Source organism: Oncorhynchus keta, chromosome 10 (genome assembly GCF_023373465.1).
Source record: "Oncorhynchus keta strain PuntledgeMale-10-30-2019 chromosome 10, Oket_V2, whole genome shotgun sequence".
Lineage (NCBI taxonomy): Eukaryota > Metazoa > Chordata > Actinopteri > Salmoniformes > Salmonidae > Oncorhynchus > Oncorhynchus keta.
This window is the reverse complement of record NC_068430.1, coordinates 42,838,158-42,843,635: the sequence shown is the minus strand read 5'-3', so window position 1 is coordinate 42,843,635 and position 5,478 is coordinate 42,838,158. Positions and strand designations below refer to the sequence as shown.

General features: G+C 38.6%; 1 long non-coding RNA gene across 1 annotated transcript; it reads right to left on the bottom strand.

Moving 5' to 3' along the window:
* Nucleotides 1-1,244: 1,244 nt before the first annotated feature.
* LOC118389527 (uncharacterized) lies at nt 1,245-4,944 on the bottom strand. Its single transcript, XR_004826749.2, has 4 exons — nt 4,775-4,944; nt 2,633-2,707; nt 1,572-1,694; nt 1,245-1,383 (listed from the first exon to the last, which is right to left on the bottom strand). It is a non-coding gene; the product is annotated as an uncharacterized LOC118389527 (long non-coding RNA).
* Between the last annotated feature and the right edge of the window lie 534 nt (nt 4,945-5,478).

Below are 5,478 nucleotides of genomic sequence, written 5' to 3'. Positions count from 1 at the left end.
CAGGTGTGTGCCTTTTCAAATCATGTCCAATCAATTGAATTTACCACAGGTGTACTCTAATCAAGTTGTTGAAACGTCTCAAAGATGATCAATGGAAACAGGATGCATCGGAGGTCAATTTTGAGTCTCATAACAAATGGTCTGAATACTTATGTAAATAAGGTATGCTATTTATTTGTAAGAAATTTGCAAACATTTCTTAAAACCTGTTTTCTCTTTGTCATTATGTGGTATTGTGTGTAGATTGATATTTTTTTAATTTAATCAATTTTAGAATAAGGCTGTAATGTAACAAAATGTAGAGAAAGGGAAGGGGTCTGAATACTTTCTGAATGCACTATATATAGGAATGTTGTGTTAATATTTTCACACTCCTTTTCTCAGCCTGCCAATACTAAATCACTGCTTATCACAACTATTTCCCTATCAATCAATCAAATGTATTTTTAAAGCCCTTTTTTACATCAGTAGATTTCACAAAGTGCTTATACAGAAACCCAGCCTAGGACCCCAAACAGCAAGCAATGCAAATGTAGAAGCATGGAGGCAAGGAAAAACTCCCTAGAAATGCAGGAATTTAGGAAGAACCCTAGAGAGGAACCAGGCTCTAAGGTAAGGGGTTGCCAGTCCTCTTCTGGCTGTGCCGGGTAGAGATAAGAGTACTGTTCATGGCCATTAAGGCCAGATTGCCTGGAATCCAAACTGATATGTTCCATTTGTGAAGTAAAATGACGGTGAAACATAATAGAATATCAGTTTGGATTACCCAGAACCTGTATTAATTTGCTTACACTGGCTTATACCTGGCTAGACCTGATCTTCCAAGTTAACATTAATTTCCTGTTAGCCCCATAGTGCCTTAAAACATCAAGCAACTGTTTCAACTTGATCTTGAAACAGTGTTAACTATAATATTGATGTTTGAGGTGTATAGAAAACCTCCTACAGAAACCCTATGCTTAGACATTGTGATGTGTGGGAATGGACTGGCTGAGGCGCTTACTACATGCTTCTTCACTACCTCCTCAGTCTCTTACAGCCTATCCCCATTCTGCAGACAGCTAATATTTTCAGTATATACTGTTCAGATGTCTCCTCTGTTGTTTAGCAAAGTGTCAAAAGTCACATTCAAACCACTGACATACAAAAGCTGTTAGAATTTGAAAAAGCATGAAACAGAAACATCAGGGCTAATCAGTAATCAACAACTCGCTGGCTAATCAATGATGTTTACAGACAGTGAATGTTGGAAGCTTATTTCAAACACCATCAATAAACATTTATTCATGTATGCATTCATTTATCCATGTATCTATTAAATTTAGTCCCCCAGAAGCACTTGATCAATCAAACGGTCCAGTGAGTTTGGATTTGCTCTTTCACCTGAAGTAATGAGATCAAATGTCATGGTCATTCAGCCATTCAATGCATTTTAAAATCGTAGTTTAACTCTCATCCTTTTTACATGCATACACAAATATTTCTTAAGTTCCTAAGTAACTTAACAATTTAAAAAAGCGGAAATCTTAAAAAAAAATATATATATATTTAATTTAATTCAAGATTCTTACCACATGCCATATCCTGCAGTCAAAGTGAAAGTGGAGATTTTTGTTGGATAACTCACAGTGGAGTAGTTAATTGAATTTGGTTGAGTTTTGTTAAGCGTGACATAGTAGATTCCTCTGAGCCCCCTACTGATGGAATAAGCCAGATAAAGGGAGATAGGAAAAAATACATGGATGAGAAAGAGCACAGTCTGTTACCAGTCTACAGTATGTACGATCTAATAACTCTAGACCAAAACCAGTTTAATGCAAAGCAACATGAAAACAGAGAGATTATACATTCAAGGTAAAACAGAAAGGCATTATCAGCTCTTAGTAAGAAACCCTAATGATATCAATATGCCTTGATCTCTTGTTTTATATATTTTGTCATTTCCCCTGAGCTGTAGGCACTAAGCAATCCATGGTAACAAATACAGGAGAAACTAACTGAATGGGTCTGTGAAATGGAATAAAATGGTCAAAATAATCCCCTTGTCCTGTCTTTGAAGTATAGGTCAGGGGTCACGGTCGAAGTGATGTGGCATGCCTTGTAGAAAACCTTTTAGGAGTACTTTTAGCACTCTACCCTTCGTGAGCATGGTTTCTGTGCATCAGAGGGATATGCCAGTGAGGGTTGTGAGAACACGCACACACAGGGTTGTGAGAACCGGAAAGAGATAATAAGTTATGGTTTCAATTTCAACTAGGCATTGTACAACTGGCAGCTACAACCTGAATTGGAAGTACAATTTTACACTAAAGCACTAAAGAAAATATTACACTAAAGCACAATAAACAAAAGCAGGTCATGGCCAATTAATGAAAGATTAAAGTATCTAGGAAGGTTCATCATTTGTGGGAAGTTGGCTTGAGCAGAGCTGTGGAGCAGGGCTTGAGCAAAACTTTCTGTTGGGCAGTTTGTTTGAGTGGACAAGGTCATTGATGTTACGGCCAAGAGAAACTCAGTCTTAACATACAGGTGCCCAGGAGCTCACCTTGCTGTTTTGGTCATTCACAGTTCTTCTGTAGTAGGTGCTCCTCCATAAGTATCTAGTCCACCATGGCCTAAGCGTAGCACCCACCTGTCACACATCAGCCATGGTCCAGGAAAGTCCCCAGCAGCCCCAGTCATCACTTCTCCGCACACAGTCCTTATCCTTCCAGGAACCGGCAGGGGAAACCAAAAACCAGGGGTTGTCCAGGTGAAATTTGAATAAAAACATGAATACTTATTTTCCACCATAATTTGCCTACAATGTTATTTTCTGGATTTTTTTTCTCATTTTGTCTGTCATAGTTGAAGTGCACCTATGATGAAAATTACAGGCCTCTCTCATCTTTTTAAGTGGGAGAACTTGCACAATTGGTGGCTGACTAAATACTTTTTTACCCCACTGTATGTGGTCAAAACTCTGATAGAATTGTTTTATTTAACAAATGCACACAAAAACACCTACAAATAATTATGTACAAAATATACTGATTCTTGTCCTAGGCAGCTTGAGGATCCAACATTCCAGGATGATCAAAGATTGAAGTAACCAGCTCAAGGTTAAACTGCCATAAGAAATATTGTACTAAAATGCAGTAAAAGAGTGCAGCACACAGCAATGTTCCATCACAATAGAGCTCCAATAGAACATACAGTGGCAAGAAAAAGTATGTGAACCCTTTGGAATGACCTGGATATCTGCATAAATTGGTCATAAAATTTCATCTGATCTTCGTATAAGTCACAACAATAGACAAACACAGTGTGCCTAAACTCATAACACACATTATTGTATTTTTCTTGTCTATATTGAATATATCATCTACAGTGTAGATTGGAAAAAGTATATGAACCCCTAGGCTAATGACCTCTCCAAAAACTAATTGGAGTCAGCTAACCTGGAGTCCAATCAATGAGGTGAGATTAGAGATGTTGGTTAGAGCTGCCTTCCCCTATAAAAAAAAACACTCACAAGATGTGAGTTTGCTATTCACAAGAAGCAATGCCTGATGTGAAACATGCCTTGAACAAAAGAGATCGCAGAAGACCTAAATATTAAGAATTGTTGACTTGCATGACGCTGGAAAGGATTACAAAATTATCTCTAAAAGCCATGATGTTCATAAGTCCATGGTAAGACAAATTGTCTATAAATGGAGAATGTTCAGCACTGTTGCTACTCTTCCTAGGAGTTGCCATCCTGCAAAGATGACTGCAAGAGCACAGCTCAGAATGCTGAATGAGGTTAAGAAGAATCCTAGTGTCAGCTAAAGACTTACAGAAATCTCAGGAACATGGTAACATCTCTGACGAGTCTACGATTCGTAAAACATTAAACAAGAATGGTGTCCATGGGAGGACACCACAGAAGAATCCACTGTTGTCCAAGAAAACCCACATTGCTGCAGGCAAAAGAGCACCTGGATGTTCCACAGCACTACAGGCAAAATATTCAGTGGACAGATGAAACTACAGTTGAGTTGTTTGGAAGGAACACACAACACTGTGTGGAGAAAAAAAGTCACAGCACAAGATCAAAACCTCATCCTCACTGTAAAGTATGGTGGAGGAGCATCATGGTTTGGGGCTGCTTTGCTGCCTCAGGGCCTGGACAGCTTGCTATCATTGACAGGAAAATGAATTCCCAAGTTAATCAAGACATTTTGCAGGAGAACGTAAGGCTTTCTATCCGCCAATCGAAGCGCAACAGAAGTTGTGTGATATAACAGGACAACGACCCAAAACACATAAATCAACAACAGAATGGCTTCAAAAGAAGAAAATACATCTTCTGGAGTGGACCGATCAGAGTCCTGACCTTAACCTGATTGAGATGCTGTGGCATGACCAAGAGAGTGGTTCACACCAGACATCCCAATAATATTGACCTTTTGTAAAGAGGAATGGTCCAAAAATCCTCTTGACTGTTGTGCATGTCTGATCTGCAACTACAAAATGTTTGGTTGAGATTATTGCTGCAAAAAGGAGGGTCAACCAGTTATTAAATTAAAGGGTTCACATACTTTTCCCACCCTGCACTGTGAATGTTTACATGGTGTGTTCAATAAAGACATGAAAATGTATAATTGTTCGTGAGTTATTAGTGTAAGCAGACTGTGTTTATCTATTATACAAATTTATTCGGAAATCCAGGTAATTACCAAAGGGTTCACATACTTTTTCTTGCCACTGTAGTTCACAAGCTGCAAAAGAATGTCAGAACAGTACAAACCTGTGATAGTGTGTGATGAAGCGGGCTGTCTCTTGTCGTTTTTCAAAAGTAGACTCAAAATCCTGAGTTTTAGTACCAATAAATACTCAGACATAAAACATGCACGTTATAATAGCTAAAACAAGAATAAAAGGTCAAACGAATAGGAGTAAAAATGTGCAAACACTACTTTAATCCTTTTATTCCCTGAAACAATGTACCTCCCCAAACATTTATCCACCTGCATTTAATCAGCAGGCCAAATTGGTGGGATGACTTTAAATTAACAGCATTAGCCTGTGTCTCTGTGTGTGAGAGGTGAGGGTCTCATCCTAACAAAGTTTTTGTGCAGTAAATGGAACATACAGCATTGGTGAGCAGCAGGTTCCAGTATTTTTTTTAACCCTTATTTTACCAGGGAGGATGACTGAGAACACATTCTCATTTACAGCAACTACCTTGGAAATAGTTACAAAATATTGTGAATGTATGCCCCGGTCGATAGCGTCGCATCAGCAGCTGAGGCCAATTAGGTTTGCATGCAAGGCTATGCTGAGTGCTGTGCCGAAAGAACAGGCAGACTAAGGCTGCATTTAGACAGGCAGCTCAATGCTGATATTTTTTCCCCCTAATTGGTCTTTGACCAATCACATCAGATCTTTTCACATCAGATCTTTTTCAGAACCGATCTGATTGTTCAAATTAGTGAAACATAGATCAGAATT